General features: G+C 36.6%; 1 long non-coding RNA gene across 1 annotated transcript; it reads right to left on the reverse strand.

Moving 5' to 3' along the window:
• Window positions 1-433: 433 nt before the first annotated feature.
• Window positions 434-18,109, reverse strand: LOC121074554. The gene is made up of 3 exons (XR_005822410.1): window positions 17,237-18,109; window positions 12,304-12,420; window positions 434-1,005 (listed from the first exon to the last, which is right to left on the reverse strand). It is a non-coding gene; the product is annotated as an uncharacterized LOC121074554 (long non-coding RNA).
• Between the last annotated feature and the right edge of the window lie 3,133 nt (window positions 18,110-21,242).

Consider the following 21,242-nt stretch of genomic DNA (forward strand, 5'->3'; position numbering starts at 1 on the left):
TTGGCAGACATCCCAGAGTGAAGGGCAGAGCTGATCAATATTAAACATTCACAAGCAAGTGGAGCAAACTGACAAGAAAAACAAAGGAGGTAGCCACTATTTTAAGAGAAGAGGAAGTTCTGAGGCTAAGAGAAGCAGAGTTAGTATTTAGAGACATCTGCTATCTCAGTTTAATGTGGAATTTTACTATTTGTATTATATAGCTGTTAAACATCATTAACTATCCACAGATTTCTACCTGTCTTACAAGACCTCTCTGGAATATAGCTTTAGCCAGAGCTCCTCAGATTCCGCAGCTGAAATATGCTGTTCTTTTAAGAAAGCAGCTCTACAGATATTCTTTTAATAATGTTAGCTTATAGATTGTCATCTATATCCTTTGCACAAAAGAGAAGCAAAAACATTAGCAACCTTCCTCACAGGACACTGAAGTTTGAAAAAGAGAAGGAAAGTGAAGTTAATCAATTAAAGAAAAATATTTCCCCCCAAGTTTGTGTATCCTAAGAATATATAGCTTTTCAATCGCTGGTCCAAGAATTCCTTTCACCGAATTTCAGAAAAGGATCAGTTCTAATTCATTCACACAAGGACACAGTGTGGCCTATGTAATTTCAAATCTCCAGGATAGTTTATGAAATACATCACGATTAAGTTCATCCATGCCTTGAATTTAATTCTCCATTCCTTAGGCTTTTCAGTCTTTCATTCAATAAAGACCATTCAGAGATCCCAAGTCATAATAAGAACTGTTTTGACATGCAACTGCTATGCAACTTACTGCTGTGCACAAGAGCTAAAAAGAGAGTGAATGTAAAGGTGTATTACATTAGGTGCTATAAAGTGAGCTTATAAATCTCTAAAAAATTCCTCCTATTCACTTGACTTTCTACACTTTGTTTTTGTATGTCCTTAATTTAAACCAAAATCTGAGTTTTTCCTGCATTCTTCAGATCCCTCTGTTTTCAGTGTCCTGGATGCCAGACTCACATATTTCAGATGCATACCCTGAATACAAAAGAAAGGATATTCAAATAACACTTCAGAATGTCAGCCAAGCATATTTCCTTTCAAAGTCATCCTCAGTTCATGCTGCTTCTTTTGTACTCTTCCTGATTAAAATACACTCTTTTTCCCTTGAGCTTTTCAAAGAGATCGGAAGCGTCTGGGAAACCTGAAGCACCTCTTACCCTATCAGGACAAAATTGAGAGGCAACTGTGCAGTCAGCAGCACCTGATCATAACAGAAGGGACTTCAACTGTTTGGCAAGAATGAAACTGGTGTTTCAAGACATCATTCTTGACCAAAAAGAAGAAGCTGGGGATGGAGGAAACTCGGGAGCTTTCATCTGAGGGATGAGGCACCCTTTCCATATTTGCTCTTACTAGATGACATTTAACTGTTCAGCATATTAGAAAGGGCAGTTATGTTGTGATGATCACCTCCAACTGCTGATGCAAAGAACAATCTTACAATTTTCTTCTCATTATTATTTCTCCCTATTATTATTAAAAAACTTCTACCATCTACTATGAAAGTCACTTTACATGAGAATATTTCTGTAGTACGTAGTAATAAGTCAAAGATAATTCTCCGGATTCCCTGTGTTTTCTGTCTATACTTAATTCTGCTATAGTAGAAAAAATTACAAAAAATAATCAATAAACTCTTAAATCACATAGGAACATAGGGAGAAAAATGAATGTAAATTAATAGTTGCTGTGTAATTCCAAAGAAGAAAATTCAAAGAAACTAGGCAGCATCCAAATCATTTGTTGCTGTGAGGTTGGTGAATGACAGCTCTGGGAATAAAATTCCAGCAAGATTTGTCAGTTAGTCAAAATGAATGTTTGTAATTATGAAATAAAGTGAGTTTTAATTCAATTGACTCAAAATAGAAAACAGAACATAAATACAAACTTGCATGGGAGAAACTAGAGACAGAAAACAAATCATGATTGTTTACAGAATCTCCAGAGTCATCAGAGTATTTAGCATATGCTCATTTTCAAGGCTTTGGGAGTGGCAACTGATTTTTATTGATGATCCCTATAGAAATAATAGAAGGGATGTTGGACAGTACAGTCAAAGACTCTTCTAATCTTTGTGTTCATATTTACCTGAGCAGACAATATTCATAGCCTGATGCAATTGCAGTTATAGTGCTAACTGATAGAATAACTGTACAAACACCACAAGGAACTTTACAATTTAGTCTAAAACAATGAATGCCACCTAGAGACATATTAAACAATATGAATATAATTTTACTACTCTGAAAGCCCAAATGCATTCTATTCTGTTAACAACACAGTTACTCAGTTCACTCTGCTAGGGCCCACAGCATTCTACTGAGCTAGGAAGTGCTACATTCTTCTAAGTGCTATTAAAATTAATAGGTAAGCCATACATGATATTTGTAAAACAGAAATGCTGCGCTGCTGCCACTTCAGTGATCATGTTAGCTTGTTGTGTGCAATATATAATAATTTGACTGCAGCAGTACCCCAAATGGCCTGTTTATTCTAGACCATTCTCGTGACATACCTAGGCCATTAAGGCTTCTGAAGACCTCTAAGAAAGCCCCTCTAACTCTCATAGTTCTCCCAGATGTGAGTGACTAGTGTCACTTTGTCATCAGTAGTGAAGATGTATCTTGCTGCTAAGGGTCACTTCAGAAGCCAGACTTTCAGTTCCCTATAAATAGCTCCAACAAGACAAGGCACAACAAATCTGCTGAACTCTTTATGTCTTACTGTAGAAGTCATCAGTAAACTTCAGACTCTCTGTAAGCATAGGCAAAAGCAATGAAAAAGTTCTGTGGCAATATGGTCATGTGACTTCCTAAGTATTTTCCAAGTACGTTCTCTCAAAGTAAGACAAACTGAAGTTTAAAAAGCAAAAGACCATGTTGAGCATAGTTAGCAGGACTCTGGAACAAGAACCTGAAGAAATCCTAAGCAATTTACCTACTCAGCTGCTCAAAGCAACTGACATGATGTCTTTTTACATAAGATGGCAGAAGGCACCATCAGTTAAAATCACTTGCCAGTTCTTAGTGTTCTGGGAAATTAATTGCAGTCAAAGGGCCAGACGTAGCTTGATTGCTCTTGTAGAGCCCATAAGAGGCCAACTGTGCATTTTTCTCAGAGTATATTCAGCACTAAATAGCTTTTGGGGAGGGTTTTAACAAGTTGCATAGTAATACAGTAGTGTAAGAAACAGCCAACAAATTTCAGACCAGAAAACATACAAATTTGTAAATTTATTCAGGAACAAAAATAACACAAAACCTTCAGAAGATTTAAGCTGCATAGGCAAATTCTTCAGTAGAACTTTATTCTCTGTTGTTAAATGTGAAAACATCTCACAGACTCTATTAGACCTCTGAATGTTGTGATGAAGAGCAGGTTGATGCATGCTCTAAAAAGCCTCTCTATCTACTTTAGTACTAAGTATAGGAAAAAATACTTGTAATGGTAGTGTCGTATGCCAAACAAAAAGTCATTGAATCATACTCTTTAGAAAAACTGATCCCTTGAAGTAACGAATATGGAGAGATTACTATCCTGACCTCAAAAAGTAGCAACATGAGAATTGATTTCTGCTTATCCTTCCCACGTATGAAACTCTGCATCAGGCTGTTTTCTCCCAACAATGCCCTCTCGTGGCCTGGATCATTCTTAACATTAAATTCTCTTCTACCTGCATACCTGGTATTCCATAGATTCCAGCCTCTGGACTTTAAATAAAATGATTACAGTTTTCTTCCACTTTTCTTCTACTTTGCAGCAAGACATTTGCTCTGCTTGCCCCTAGCTTCCTTCTTCCCTTGAGCTGAGGAAGCTGAAGGACAAGTTTCTTCCAGCTGCTGCAGGACCACCTGTTGCAACACCATTACCTACTGCCTTTGGAAAGATTTGAAGATCCCTGGAAGTGTTTCAAAGCTGCTGTTGCCAGCAACACAGGAGGGTCTACTCACATTTCTGGGACTCACTTTTTTCAATCACAAAGCCACACGTTTTCTAGTATTTCTCTCCGTCAGTCTTTAATATACTCTTTTAGCTCACAGCACATCTAGATGGATTATTGTAGAATAAAGTAATTCGCATTCCCGACTGATTTACTAGGATGTTGGTCACTGAACCATCCTTCCTTTTTTAATTTCCATTATGGATGTCATATGGTTTCTCAGAAAACAAGTTGATAAAATTAGGTAAAATACACGGAACATTCCTATAGCTGTGTTATCAGGAAAATCTCATCTATATATTACCCTTGGAAACTTAGAGGCAGTTATGCCTGAAACATATTGTACTGTTTGACTCAGTCACTGATAACTAATTATTTAATTGCCATCACAGAAAAATGTGCAGCATGTGTCAGCTATTCAGTGAACAGCCTCTAGTGTTTGCTTTTTTAGACAAAATGCTCCCCCTCCCTCCTCCAGCTGATCTATAATAAGTAAATATGTAACTTTAATATAGCGGGGTTAAGAGAGAGAATAAAAGCCTGAAAAGGGAAAATACACAGCATTAAAAACCAGATTTTTTTTTTAGTGCGGGTGTATCACAAAGGTCATGTCAAAGAAGCTCTCAATCAGATCCTTATTACAAAGGTGTAGTAACTTTTCGTGAAAGCATCCTGCATATCTAATTGACATTCCAACATTCTGTACCTTGACCTAGAAGTCAGGATAATACTGGTCTATTATATAAAATTGCAGATGTTTTTATCTTTCCTTTTTCTGATTATTTAGGTTTTCTCGAGGACTTATTTAATGATTTTATATCATTGTGGTTTTATTCTAAGAAGATATTGTGATCTCTTACTAGGTCACCAAATAGCTGTGAGAGGGATGATACAAGACACTGAAGCAAGGTAGGAATGACTAAATACTGTCATAGACACTAGGAAAGAAGATCCTTTGACTCTCCCAGAGTCCTGGAACCTAGGGATCAAATAACTCAGGGTTCAGTATTGCTGCTGAAAATTGCAGTAATTTAAATACACAGTTTAAACTGGTTCAAGTTCATTACTTGCAGTTTTTGTAAGGAAATAATCAAGTACATAGTACTTTTGTCCATCAGTTTCCTATTCATGGCTTTTCACCAAAAATACAAAGAAATAGAAAACATAGGACATTAAAAAACACTGTTTTACCTTATATAATGTCTAAATTTCCCTTCAAAATAGATAGTGGCACACGACGTTTGAAAGGCAGATAGGCTACCAGTGTCAGTTCATTCTGTCTTCAGCCATGTAGAGATTTCTGGTTTACTATTTTTCCTAAATTTCATTCACCAAGAGTCCCAGCTTCCTGCCATCTGCTCCCACTCAGTGTATTACTGTCTAACCTACATTTTTATTAGGAAAAGCAGTGCTGAAGGCTTTTTCAAGTTATGGATAATTTTGAATAATTGATTTAGTCACGTGATAGCTTTTCCAATTAAAATATTTTTAATATAGAATTTTTAATAATTATTTTTTTTGAGCTTTCAGAATCCTTTAAGTGTGCCTCATTGAACACCTAGTAGTTAATAAGATTTTCCAGCCACCCACAATTTGTCATGCCTGAAAACATATTATGAAAGCAATTTTGCAAATTAAAAGAAAAATTATACATCCACCAAAATGTAGCATAAATACTGTCAAATGTGCACTAAATGCTAACATTCTAGAGTCCGTAGCAGTAAGAAGTAATTGCTGCATTGACTTGTGACATTATCACAATAGCACTGAGTATAGCAATATCAAGCTTCTGGGGGGATATTTGATAGCACTGATGACATTACAATGTAGAAAAGGGGAGAAAGAAATGCGTGGATGAAGAAATCTTGATTCCTACTACAGTGGCAGACGATCAGGGAAGAGTGAGCATTAGGCATTCCAGTCCTTATAAGCAACCTGTGGATATCTTCAAGGATCACAGTTACTGCCAGTGTGCCCCACTCATGCTTTCTCAGAGGGAAAGAAAGGAAAAGTGTAACAGGAATCACTTATGGTAAAGGAGAGATGAAAAGCTGAGTTATTAAAAGTTATGTTAGTCTAGAGTTGGCTTTTTAGGAAACGGAGATGCTTCTGACAGTACTTTATTTATACCTGTAAAAGTAGTACCATTGTTTTTTTTTGTTTGTTTAATTTTTTTTTTAATACCCCAAGCGTGCTTGGTGTAAAAATGACACAATCATCTGACACAGGGAAAGAAGAAGGAAGAGATCCTCAGATTTTATTTCAGCCCACGTGATCTTCTGGGAGAAAGTTAACTGACTGTTTATGTTTAATGGTTTTAAGATATCATTGTGATTTCTAACGGTTTAGTTCACAAGCTAACTTGGAATAATTGTCCGTCTTTATATCAAGCCTTCCTATGCAAGTTTGCTCCAGGTAAGGAATGATGTATTTTCCATAGAGGAGGGAAAGGAATATCATCTGATCTTTTAGGATCTTTTTATATCTAAGTATACATTAAAGATCTTCAGAAACTTGGCTATGTAATAGTCTTTTCAAAAGCAATCCCAAGATGAATCACTTACATAGTTCTCAGGGACAGAAACGCATTCATTTCCATTAATGTAATCATAACCTACAGAAGACTATTCAAAAGAGTCACATATTTGCCATACAATATCAAAGCCAGCAGTAACAAAAAAAACAATAATTACATTGTGCTACACTGCTGGAAGTAGCTGTTCAACAGAAAATAGAGATAAATTTATCTTTGTTCAGTTCTTTTAATTTCAGCCATGCAGGCCCATCCTACATGCCAGCACATGTGCAGTGTACCAGGAAACACCATGGCTGTAAATTGGAATGAGGAGTCAAGTAACTTCCTTGTTTTAACCCTCCCTCTTTTAAGCTTTCTGCTTTCTTGTTCTTCTTAGAACTTTATAAAATCCTTTGGTTATACTTTATAATGAGTTTAGTAAATATCATTATTTAAATGTACATGGAAATGGACATTAAAGCAGAGAACAACTATGTCAGAAGTAGGATTAAATATTATGCTTCCTAATTTCCTAGCGATGTTCTAGTTCAGTAGGTCACACCAAGTTCCACTTCTTGCAAAATCACTTGAGCCAACACTAACAAACTCATCTTACATCAACGTGTTTAAACAGATAAGAGATCCCCATGCTTAGTGGCTTATAAAAATAAGATATACCTATCTTGGGTCCTAAATAAGAGGATAAACAATTTTAAATGGGCAGTTGAGTTTAAGCCTCATAAATCCTCTTGAAAAAACAGGGTAGGTAACACATTTCTATAAAAGGAATTAACTGAATAGATCTTTTTAAAGCACAATGTTTTGCACACACATTGTTAAAATAACCAAACACTCCCTTGGTTCCTTTGTAGAATAACTTTACACAGGTTCAATAGAGAGGGAAGTCCACATCTTCCACTGTTCTACAAGCCCCATTATTCCTTGCACAGAAGCTAAAAACTAAAAAGCCTCGATCTGGTAAACCTGGATCAAAAGATATGATGAAGTCTTAATAAAAGTAATAAAAAGATGTTAATACTAGTGAGAGGGAAAAAAAAAAAAAAGAGAGAGAGAGAGAACCCAGTAACTGGAACTGTTTGAAAAATACCCAACTTCAGAAATAAGACAAAATTTTGATTTCTTCCACATGTGTTTAAAACTAGACCATCTCTTGTAATAGTTACTTTACCTTTTTTTTTTTTTTTTTCCTCCCTTCCTCCTCTTCTCCTCTTCTCTACTTAATTCCAAATTTTTCACTTTTTGGATATTTGAAGACTTGGTATTTTTCACAAAGAAAAAATTGTCTAATAGCCTTTTTTTTTTTTTTTTTAAGATAGTTTAATAATGAAAAACAAATCATTAAAAAAGTGTTGACCCTGTTGAGGAATATGATGAGAATATGATTTATACTTGCCAAAAGCTGGAAAATTTATTCCTCACACAGATTCCTACATTGGAGGTATGGAACAACACAAAGAGAGAAGAGTTGACCATGGTCTCTGTCCTGTCACTGAGGTTACGTGACAGATGACAAAGTAGGCAATATCATTGATAATATATAAAATTTGGACAAGCTTTTCAGGAGAAACTGTAACCTTGTACAAGTTGTCTTCTAAAACGCGTGCTCTTTAAAACTGGATATTTCTGTCTTGGGGCATAGTCTAACAGGAATTTGCATTTTCTTGTTTGTTGTTTAGCCAGCTAACAAGGGATAATATATTAACATCTGGATTATTCATAAACCAAAACTCTTGGCTAATCATGGATGTGTCTTGTGCCTTTATGTATTGATATATATATATATATATATAAGTAACAACAAAAAATACCGTACAAAACAGACAACCCCTTATTCTCTTTCCTTTTCAACTGCATGGAGAATGTGTTCACTGCAGGATCTCTTACCCTCTTCTTAGATAGACAACCGTAACAGAAGACTTTAGAAAAAGATCCTTTGGGATGACGACACCCAACCAATCTTATATGGTTTAGTACATGATTGCACGTAGTCCCAGAGTTATGATGAATGACCTGCCAGTCTGCAAGAAAATTGCAGTCGTTCCACTCCTTTTCCTGCAAGGCTGAGTCAAATTATTTTGTGTTTGCTGCAAGGGCCCATATAGGGCATACTTTCCATGGAGCAGCTGATATGCAATAGCTTTTGAAGAAAGTGACATGTTTATAACCAACAGGCTCAGTTAAGCAGGATTCAAATTTTTATGTCACTTCAGAGCAGAATTGAGATATCTAGTAATTAAAAGCCTGATTTTCTAAGTAGTTTCACCAACACCACAACTGTCATTTCCTAAGACCAAGGCAAGCACACACAAAAAAAGTCTTTATTCTTCTCAGTTAACATTTTCCTCATTTATGTTTAGCGCACACACACAAAAGTTGTAGAATGTACAGTTCATTAAACTGATACCATAATTTACAATACCTAAAACTAGATGTCCCTTTTCAACAGTGTAAACCTAGTATCTCTGACTGAAGACCAAGACTGTTTTTTTTTCCTCCCTCTACATATTTCATGGGTGAAAGATGTCAATTTGGTGACTGGAAGTACATAGCATGCAGCTGGGCATATATATATATATGGGCATATATATATATATATAAAATATATATATATATTAAATTTATGCAGTTCTTTATAATGTTAAAAGAATGACTGAAGGTTTTTTTTTTGTGTGTGTGTGTGTGTGTGTTTTTGTTGTTGTTTTGTTTTTTTAATAAATGAGAAACATGGGCCTGAAAGGGGTCTTGGAAATCTCAGTAGAAAACATACAAAAAAAATGTTTTGTCTATTTAAATAGATACCCAGATAATAGATACCCAGATAAGAGCAACATAACAGACACATAAATTGATTGTAAACTTTGGACCTATCAATAATATCCTGGTTTCAGTTAGGACAGAGTTAATTTTCCTCCTAGTAGCTGGTAGGGTGCTATGTTTTCTATGTTTTGGATTAGGATGAGAAGAGCACTGACAACACACTGATGTTTTAATTGTTGCAGAGCAGTGCTTACACCAAGCCAAGGACTTTTCAGCTTCTCGCTCTGTCCTGCCAGCGAGCAGGCTGGGGTTGCAGCAGGAACTGGGAGGGGACAGACCCAGGACAGCTGACCCAAACTGGCCAAAGGGGTATTCCATACCATCTGATGTCATGCTGAACAATATATAGGGGTGGCTAGCCAGGGTGGGGGGGCTGGCTGCTCGGGGATAGGCTGGGCATCGGTCAGCAGGTGGTGACCTGCCAGCCAGGTTAAACCACAACAAATAAGAAACCCTCTTAGAAATTCCACCAATTTTTATCCACTACCATCTCACCGTATCAATTGTTCTGCTCATTCTTAGGGTTTAAACTGTTTATATACATATATTATTATATATATATATAAAAAAAAATCCTCCAACAGAAAGAGTGAATGCAGATTTTTCCTGTTTCGCACCCACTTTAGATTGAACTATATGGCTCAGGTGATGCCTTTGGAGAGGGAATATATATTAAAATAGAAAAAAAAAAGGGGGGGGGAAGAAGGGGGAAAGGGGAAAGAGAGAGAAATGCAAAAGTGAAGGAGCAAATCTCAGTTATCAGCTTGGATGTTTTCTTAGATATATAGATACCTCACTCAAAACTTGATTTTTCAAACATCAAATTTCAATGAAGTTGATCTGTTGACTAGAGAGATCTTATAACTGAAGGATGAACTAACGAGTTTGGAATTTCTTATGAAAATCTGCGATTGGAAATCCCTTGTTGTGTAAACCCAGAAGCATTTGTTCACTCGTACACTGAAGTGTCAAACTACCTAAAGGAGTCAGATTATTTTTAGTTAGGATTGCAAATTAATCAAAGATAGCATCCACCTGATATTGTGGAAATACAAATACTTGTTCCAAAACACAAAGACTTATGGTTTATCCTACTTTAAGATGGGAGGTCAGGTGGGGGAAATAATCTTATTTCATTGCATCTTCTAGATTCTTACCTGAGCATTTCTAATTTTTGTATTCCATTGATTAACCAGATAAAATACATTACATTTTGGGGTGGAAATAAAGAAGTATTCCTCAGGCTGAGTTACTCATTAATGATTCATTAATCCTGTGAGCTATTCTGATTCCTCAGAATAGCTCACAGAAATTAATAGAATTAGACTGATTTACACCCAATAAGAATTTGACCAGAGACTCATCTCAGAGACTCTGAGATGGTGACACTTTCTGAATCAGCACAGATAAATTTACAACGGTGTGAAACATACACTTAAGGAGAAAGTGATGGATATTCCTTCTGGCTGAACAGGTCTCCCTAATAAAGCATTTTTAAGTATTAGTTTCATGTTTTCTTCTCACTGCAGGTTGTGCACTGATGATTATATTTCTTTCCAAACATTGGATGAACTGCTCGAATTTGATCAGATGCCTGATGCTTGGTTTGCTGGTCCAGCAAAAATGAGTTGAATATAATCAAAGAACTCTCTTTTGCTCTATATTTTCATTGCCCAAAGGTCCTTTGACTTAAAAATGTGGCTTGCTACCTATTTAGCTTTTCTTTGGGGTTGGACTGACATTTTTTCTTGCCTGACTGGAAAAGGATGCACCAACGCATAGTTCTAAAACCAGAGGACATGTATATTATAGTAAAGCACTTAAGTATATAGCCAGCAAAAGCATTGCAGGTGCAGAGTAAAAAGCTCAGTAGAAAGTGGCTATAAGCACACCTTACAGGATGATTTCTTTTTCGGCACCACTTAATGTGGTGAAGAAAAACAAAAGGCCTGCTTCACAACATTTTTACCTGGCAGAGTAATTTGAAATACTTGTATAGGAGAGACTTGGTCTGAGGATAAGAAAAGCTAACAGTCAACTAAGTGTCTGACAGGCAATATGTTCCAGTTTTTTAAATAAATAAGAATCCAAAAATCAGAAATTAAATATTGTTTTCTCAAAGTCATAATGTGTTATGCATGACACATACATGATTCCAGACACATCCCTAAAGCCAGAAGGCACTGCCAGCAGATTCATTTCTGGCTTTTCTATTAGTGGAGAAGACTAGGAGATGTGATTCGCAAGCAAAGAAAATGTGATTCAATGATAACTGAGATGAAGCCAAGAGTCAACCCCAACACAGTAAACCTTGTTAGAGCAAACTCTGCTGTTTATTTGCCAGATTAACGAAAAACATGTTTTGAGGTCTCCATAGATACAGAAATGTCCTCAATTTGCTTTCTTGAAAAGGAACATGTTGATTTGAACTACTACTACTCAGCTCCCAAGCCAAGCTTCCTCTGCCACAATAGCAAAGGTAGCGCATTAATGGTAGAATCCAGTTTCTATGTCACATTTGGGAAAGACACCATACTTTTGTTAGAGGTAGGGTTATCATTACTTTGCCAAAAGACCTAGTCTAGCTATATATATGCAAACAATCGATGTCACTGCTTGACTTTCACCATGTATACCTTTAGCTACAATGCCTTTGTAGCTTCATAATACATAAAACTGAGGTAAATATACTGTTCGCATAGGTTACATTATCCACTTTAGGAAAGCAGAAGTAATAGCCAATTCAGGAAACACTATTTCAGACAAATGCTATTGAACAAATGAAATTACAGTATGTTACCAGCTCAGGACAATTACCAAGTATCATGTATTATTCATGCAATTTACTGATGTCTTTGACCAGTCTGACATTATGAAGATTGAGTCAGTCAAAATTCATAGACAACAAGCAAAGTCAATGACAACTTGCCTCATTAAGAAGAAATGTTGGATCACTAAAGGAATATATTCAGTCATTTACCTGTCAAATCCTTTTTTTTTTTTTTTTTTTTTTAAATGTCATGAACTGATTTCTTCTTCTGAGTGTATGGGCCCAATGTTTATGGTGGCCTTCCTGTCTTCCACCTCTGGCTGGAGTCTGCAACATGATAGAAATACCAGCTACTATAGTTCCTCCACACGGAGCCATGATGAGCTGAAGAACATGCAGCCACCTACATGCACACAGCCTTTTCTCTGAACTAAAGCATCCCATTATGATAGATAGGAATTGAATGAAGTATAATGTTTAAAATGAAACACCCCCAAGGAGCTTCCTTTATATCCAACTGTGATGGACAGGCTTTCAGGTCAAGGAAGCAACTGGGGAATCAAATATTTTAGGCATAAAGAGGTCACAGAAGAGTCACCTCTTGAATGTATTTGGGAATGTTTCAAGAGACCCATTTTAAGTCAATATAAAGCTATCAGAATAATTTGGTTTTATACACACAAATTCATAACCATTGCAAATAAAACAGGTACAACTGCATTTATTCCTTTCATACATTCCTAACTCCCTAAAACCTGTTGTGTTTTTCGTTTTGTTTTTTAATATACAGAAAGAACATTGTGACATCCAGAATTTCCAGAATTATTGGATAATATCAGTTCGGTCCAAGCCATAGACTGGAAAACAAGATGAAACAAGTACAGTTGGCATAAAAAATAGGTTGTCAATGCAAGTATCTCCAGATCTTGATATACAGTAAATCTATAAGCAAGAGATGATAGGTTAAATGTACTGATTAAAAATAAAGAAGGCTTTTGCAGAGTAATAAAAACTATGCCATAGTTCTCTTTGTAGCACTTCATCTGATAAATTACTCTTTGAACTTTAGCTAGAGCTTATATTGGGAATAAAGGAAACAATACAAAAGCAAGTCTTCTCTGCACACATGGAAAGTTTTTGTTGTTGTTAAACAAAATCAGGTTATCATTTTCCTTCACAACTGTAGTAATATTTAAAGGCACATACAGCATATAATTAATATATGTATAGATGTGTGTATGTGTATACATACTTTATAAGTATACTCATATCTAATGAGCTGTAATAATCAAGTATGTATCAGTACACTATCTGAGTATTTCAATGGCTAAAAATCCCTCTATAATGAACAATTAGTTTAGCAATGTGGATAATTCTAATCGACACATTGCTTTAGAACAAGTCTTTACCGTCTGTTCTGCCCCCTAATTACAAATGCAACAAGAATATAATTCACAATTGCATCATTAAAAAGGCATAAGGAATGTAATGTATGTCTCTGATATCCTTCAATGCAGCATGCATCTGTTATGGATTCCTCTTGTTTTGGAGACCACAAACAAACAAAAACAAAACAACAACAACAAATAAGACCAAGGAAAAAATCTCTCTCTTAGTGGAAAAAATTCTCCCCATCTGCATTTTTTCCATAAAAAGCATTATTCTTATAAGTAAGATTACTATTCTTATAAGTAAGATTACCAAACATATCTGGAATGCATTTGAATGCAAGTACCTGCCTATCCTCTATGAGCACTGTATACTATATATGCACTTAAAGAATACCATAAACAATCGCTATAGGTATCTGGCCCTATCAATATGCAAAGTACTCCCAAATCATAATGAATCAATGGAATCAGTAAATCCAAACCAGCTTCCACATAGTCTAATAAAATGAGGTGTTGAACATTCTTAATTGATTCAAGAAAACAGAAGTTGAAACAAAATGCCTGATTTTCAGAAGTATCTGAAGACACAAGACATATGTTTCATTTCATTTCATGGAATTTCATTTCATTCCATTTCATGAAACGAGAAATGTTTCATTTCCCCAAAAATACCCTAATCCCATCAGGAGCTTACTGCAAATCCTTAACTACCTTTCCTATCAGATCTACAGATCTCTTAAGTCTTAGGTTCTCAAGACTCTGAAAGACTCTGAAAAGATGTAGCTATAAATCATCAAATTTAAATTTAAGTAGTTTAAGTAGTAAACTTAAGCAACTCAACTTGAAACACCACTATTTTTATTTACCCAGTTTAGGTTTTATCACCTGTAAAGCATTACTGTACTTACACAGTAACCAGTTTGAAATTAGCTCAGGTATGGCAACGTAATCTGCTGTCACACCTTTTAACTGCAGGACAGATACTTACGGGTGTGCAGTACTCACTTTGTTGAAATTTAATGATGTTCTTCCTGAAAACATATGATGTACTGGAACATCCATTTTACAAATGACAAAAAAAAAGACAACTTTTCCCTGCACTTAAAAGCTTTCTTGGAAAATAAGGACATATAATTTGAGTATGGCAAAGCATAAAGTTTCTTTCAAGCTCACCCCTTTCTTTGAAGGTGTTATGTTTTAAGGCTCATCATCAAATATTTATATTTAAAGAAACAATTCAAAATAAATGGTCAATGTGTATTTTATATAGTATCAGATAGAAAAAGTTGAAAGATCAAGCACACAATACAGGGAATTATAAAGATAATGTTGTTACAGCAACTCACCCACACAGCAAATTCTGTATTTTTGTGTTTCTTCTACAACATAAACAGTAATTTAATAAGGAAGAAGTTAACAAAGTAAGTACGAGGACAGAAAACATTGCAAATATGAAGTCATCAAGTTACAACTGGTGTAGGCCTCCTAGATTAATGTTTTATTCTTAAAAGGACATTGAAGAGCTTCAGAGATTTCAATATCAAATTGTTCAGTTAACAAGTTCTAATAATGCTAGTTGATTTTTTCTCTTAAATTTTAGCCCTGAATACTCCTCTGGAACAGAGTGTCAAGCTGGGTTCCTTACTTTTGATCTCTCTTTTATCTATTTTTCATTCCCTTACACAGCAGAAAGCCCACATAACAGAAAATACTATAAGTTGCTTCTGTACCATCCTGTACCCTTTTGGGAACATACCAGTATAATTCACCATTGTCTTTGTAGAAATTAACTATTAATTTTGATTAAAGGCTAAGAATCCAGCTCTATTCCTTTTAAGCACATTTAAGCAACAGGATGATCAGCCTTAAGCTTCTGCATCATTACAGTTAATTTCTATGACATTCTGGTTTTCCTCCTTCATGTTTTACTTAGATTTTTATAATGAAGAACAAGCTATACACTCATTTAATATCACTATCAAATTCTTTAATATCCTAGAGGATCATTTTTATCTATACCTCTGCAGTGGAACTGGTATGGAACATACGCAGCATTATAGGACACTGGAACAGACATTTCTGATAAAATTTTAAAATGGAACTGCAATACACAGTACACAGATCTGTTTTGAAAATATAGCCATGTAGGTGACTAAAGTAAAATCAAAGCCTTCTGGAAGACTAATCTCAAGTTCTTGGTGCATAATTCTTCCCAAAATCTCAGTTTTTGTTCTTCAAGACGACCTAGTTCTCTTTTTGGATTTGTGATGTGGTAGAAATAGATTACCTGAAAAATTGCCCACAAAAGGACACACTGTTATGTATCTTAATAGCTGTGAGTCATCTATAGACCTTCTTCCTTCCACTCTGTAAATCAAGAACACGTAACCAGCCTGTTCAACATTTAACCTCTCAACCACCCCGTTCGAGATCTAACCACTTCCTGACAAGCTGAGTGAGAAAGCTGTACAGGGGTTATTGGTACTGTAGTTTGAAACACTCAAGTCCATCCCATCATGCCTATGCACTGCCATGTCAAGTACCTCATAAGCTTTCCATGGAATAGAGGAATTCCACACATAGTTCTTCCATCTCAAAGCAGGAAGACAACTAATTTTATTTTCTTTATCTTCTACCCCAATCTATCTTATTTGAAGACACATTGAGCTAATACAAGTGTAGTTCAGCTTCATGCTTAAAATACCAGCATATTTTCTATTTTCTAATTAATACTTGTTCAACAAACAGGAAGTCAAAAAGCACAGGGCACACATCTGCACTCAACAACAAGCTCTCCTCACTTTTCAGATCCCCTCACTGAACTGAATAGCACTACCAAACGGAAATAGAGATTGTAGATATACTGAGATCTAGGTCCATAATTTTCCTAGTGAGAGGTATGCAATTCCACATAGGCAAAGAATAGAATATTTCTAGATACCTCTCATGAAACCCACTTTTTTGTAAGCATTTTATGTTAACATTTTAATGCATTCAAGGAAGAGGGGAAAGAAAAAAAAAAAAAAAAAGAACAACTAGATTAAACAAAAGCTCACAAAGCTTAGACATTACAGGAAAACCAAAAGAGCAGCAGGTGTTCCTCCTTGCTTTGTACTCTAGCCCAGTAAAAGAAACTACCACACTGTATGAGAGAAAGTGTGTGAGTCATTGAACACTGTAGATTTCCCTAATATATCACAGCTACAGAAACACCTATGCTAAACACAGTAACTTTGTGCTAATCCTCTGTGAATATTTCAACAGCCCTCCAATGTTTTCTTCCCTTAACAGCACGATGGGGTGGTCAGTGCTATTCTTTCTCCATCTCCACAGGCTTCCAAAATGTCCAGGTTTGAACTCAGCTGGGACATCTGACCCTTGCCCAGCCCCTAAGGACCTTCTGGCCAGAAGCAGGCTGGGCAGGCAGCCCAGAGGAATGGCCATTGATGCCAGAAGAGCCAGGCTAAAATGCCCTTCATGGGTAGCACAAGGCCAATGTGAGCGCTTTGCTGCTTCAGACAGACACAAGAACCTGGGTTATCACACTGATGACTTTTTCTGTCACCACATAAAAGATGTCAAACGCAACAGAAGAGTCCCGTATTTTAAAATGGCCGCTTCTATATTATACGTGTAGCAGTGTGACCACAGAAGGAAGCTGCAGGATGATAGCACCCGAAACTGCTCAAGAGCAGGGAGCGACTCACAAGCAAAAAACAGTTTAAAAACAGCAAGGATCATGCCTGACTTACCTTCCCAGAGAAGGGCTACACCAAGCCCTGCACTGGGACAGTCCTGTGCCTGGAGCAGCTTCACCCACGCATGCTGGGTTCATGTGTCAGGGGGTGCATGTGGTGACCCACACAGGCTGCACGCTGCCTGGGGGCTCCTCTGGCAGCTGCCCCCTGAGGGGAGGGGGGGCACCCTGAGGTGAAGGTTCCAGGAAAGGTTCCGGAACCTTCCGGAACTCTCTGAGGAACCCAGGCCCAGCTCTCCCTCCACCTGGGGCAGGAAGAAGGATGACTGTGAACCTCAGGATGTTTTGCTGTCCTTTCCAGAGGCTGAGGGGAAAAATCTGCCTTAGTGCAAGCCCAGCAGTGCTTTGCCTAAGGTATAGAGGAGGAGACAGTTCTTCTGTGCCCAGGCAGCCTCTCCAACCCATCTGCCATCACTTTACCTATGTGATGATTACCAGAGTCTGGAGTTGCCATTACTGATCATTTAAACCTTGTCATTAGGATTTAAGCAAATCACTAACTCCTGTGATGAGTAAGAGCTTTGAACTCAGAGGACAGAGACACGCATTCTGGGCCTCAAGCCCAGTTTGGCATGACAGGCAATATACAGTTACACCACACCAGCTCCTCGTGCCGCCATGGCTGCGAATCCCAGGCTAATAAACTGTTGGAGGTTATTAATCCTCATGGTGTGGTGCATCAGCAGGAGATGCTGCATGGAGGGAGAAATTAAAAGGACACACAAATAAAGGACCACAAAGCTGCTGTTTGTAAATAGATTACATGCAGCTGAACTGCAAGCTATTGCACCACTAACAGGGTTAGTGCTGAGACTGAGCCATGAAATCAAAAACAGATTTCCTATAGCTCACAAAATTCAGAGTTTACATGTCAGCTCTTTCATAAAATCAGGCTTTACATTAAAGAAAGCTATAGTTTATATATATATAATAAAATAAATAAAAATAAAAGCAATTCCAGAACCATTTACCCCTCCTTCTTAAGAGGGTTTAATTAAAGGCCACAAGCATTGCTACGCTTTGTTCCCCACCTTGCTCCAGCACCCATGCCAGTCCAGCCCTGAACACCGAGCCACATGCACAATTAAAAGAATTCTGAGCTGCTAGGTCCATAACCCAAATACAGGTCAAGAAAAACTATCCTCGGAATTTTGAGGAAGTTCAAAAAAAAAAAAAAAATCATTGACTGAGCCAATAAACAATGAGTTCTAACCAAAAATACCATGTTGCAGTTAGGAAAATGGATGGCACAATCTAGTACTTGTTTCCATTCATATTCTTGAGTTATCTTCTGAATAAAACAGGACACTTTGAAAACATTAACACAATTAGTGATATTAAGACAAAAATTCCAGTTAAAAAAAAAAAAAAAACAAGCTCATATCAAAAAATTATTTGAGCTAATTGGTTAAATTTAAATTATAATAAGTACTACACAGATATTAATCGATATTTTTTGCCATAGATCTAAGAAGGAGAGAGATGTGGATAGATTTCAGGTGTAGAGATGAAATGGACAGGAAGGCCACAAATGTCCCTTTCATAATTGTTAGCTGTGTAGATCCCATTTTCTAATTAACAAGGGTTTTACAGGAACATAACTAGAGTGTAACTCCTACTGTATCAATTAAATATACTTCTTCTTCACACAGGGACCTTTTATTTTGTGGTGATAATTGTCCTGTTGCTTTTTGTAAAATACACTATTCATAAAATTCAGCTTGACAAGTATTGATTACCTAAAGCAAGTAACATCAAAGAAGGGGAATGGGATTTTTGGGCTATGTGCAGAAATGCTATGGCTAGAATTAAAAACCACATTACTCTATGAGAGTGTTTTCAGAAGTATCTATATGATTTTTTGAGGTTACCAGCACTTCATTTCAAGGGTCTGCAGTTACTCTAGACCCACCACAAATACTTGCAGATTGGTCTGAGGATTATAACATGGATTTTATTACCTTAGTCTTAACTGGGAGCATCCTACCCTCCAGAGAGGTGTTATTCCTGCTTGTGCAAAGTGCAGCAGCTTGGAATAGCTTCTTATGGGGTGATAAGAGTGTCTTGCAGGACAAGAGAGAGTGGTACAGATCTCCTCCAACAGAATGACAGCTAAGAATCACTGCAATTCAACTCTGCACATTCTCTATTTATGAAGAGAGGCTGGCTCCTTCTGTCACATTTTGACAGACATAAAAAGCAGCTACTATGTTCAGAGGGGGATTCTGATCAAGTAATTCTTTTATCTTCCATTGTAAGGAGATACAAGGCAGAGTGAATGTTTTAAAAGGTGTTAATATGTGCATTGTAACCTCTAGTATAGTTGATATTTTACTGGATTTACAAGATATCATAAAGTTACTGAATATTCTTTATTTGAGATAGAACTCAACTATGTCCCAAAACCAGAGATGAAATCTGTTCTATCACCCACAGGTATTTAATAATTCTGCTTCATTGTCTGCTTCCTGTCCCATGTCAGCAGCACAAAAAAACCTTGTTAATGGCAATACTAGCTGAGAAATAAACTTTCCTCTGTTACCAATGACTCGACCTAACCTTCTACCATCTCAATGAAATCTCCAAGTCCACTGTTCTGTCTTTTTCTTCCAACCTACCCAGGTTTGGGGTATAAGTCTTGCAGGCAGTCTGGAGTCCTTCCTTTTCTCAGTAGAGACTGAAAGTGTTAATGGGCTCATCAGAAAACCATTGCACTGAGTATAAAAATTCTTGCTCTTGCAGTTGTATAAAATGGTGGTATTGTATGGTTATATTTTACTCGATCATCCTATTGGAATTCCTCAAGAATTTTGAGCAAATGCTTTTATACAGCAAGACATATGTGTCCCCTTTTATGCCTGATCACCTCTATGGAGTACTAGTAGCTAGATCTTCTTTCATCTTGATCTTCATGCATCAAAATTGTGTTGTAGATACTCTCCTAAACTTCACAGGTATATGGTTCAGAAACCTGCTTTCACCTTATTCAACTACTGAATGCTTGGTAAATCATTTCTCTGTTTTACCCAAAAACATTTGTTTCCATTTGTACTACTGCTACAGAAAATATATATAGCATAGAAAAAAATACTGGAGGAAGTTAGGTATTATCTTGTTCAAAATCCTGAATTATAAGCCTATGTCTGTCTGTAACAGTACAGGTCAAACACTATGTAGCACTTCATTAATGCAGTATTCTAAAATCAATTTCTCTACATGGCAAAGAGAAGATATTCTAAAAAACTTCAGCTTCTGGAAGTTTCTGGAACTTTAGCAGCTGTTCTGAAACAACAACCTGTATTCAAGGACCTCTTACAAAGAGCTGAACTTCAGAATTAGAGTCCTTAGCTTCATGTTTCAGACTGCAAGGTAAAAGAGTGGCAACTGATCAATCATGTAATTGCCATTTGGAAGGACTTTGTTTTCTAAGATAATTAGAGTTCTTTCAGGAGTTGTCCAAAGGTATTGACAAACCAGATCAATAAATCTATTTTTGTTTGTTCAGATCAGACTTACAACTTCCTTTGATAAGGCTATATCTGGAAGACTAGAATCAGAAAAAATATGACAAGCTCAGGCTGTTGTCTTATCAAAATCTGTCAAGTTTAACTGTGATGCCAATAAACTCATGCCATTTAGCTTTAATTAACTCTTCTAAAAAAGCAGAAACAAAGGAATTACCAAATCAGGTCAAAATGGATTTCATCTAATCTCATGCCTACTCTCTCCATGAATACTTTATAGGAAGTTCTTTAGGAAGACATACAAAAATCTGAGATGAGCACCAGTCAGATCTTAGGAAACTGCTTTATAATCTCCTCAGTAGTACCCAGATACACATTCTGCAAGTGGACTGGAGGCCACAGAGGACAGTGGTTGCCAAATGCTAATTAATAATTGTGCCACTTTTTAGGTATGTTTTTACAAATTACCTACTGATTAATATTTCACTGTATTAAAAGCATTGCCCTGTGTCATGAGTCTGAAGCCTGAAAATATAG

The sequence above is a fragment of the Cygnus olor genome, chromosome 9, assembly GCF_009769625.2.
Source record: "Cygnus olor isolate bCygOlo1 chromosome 9, bCygOlo1.pri.v2, whole genome shotgun sequence".
NCBI lineage: Eukaryota > Metazoa > Chordata > Aves > Anseriformes > Anatidae > Cygnus > Cygnus olor.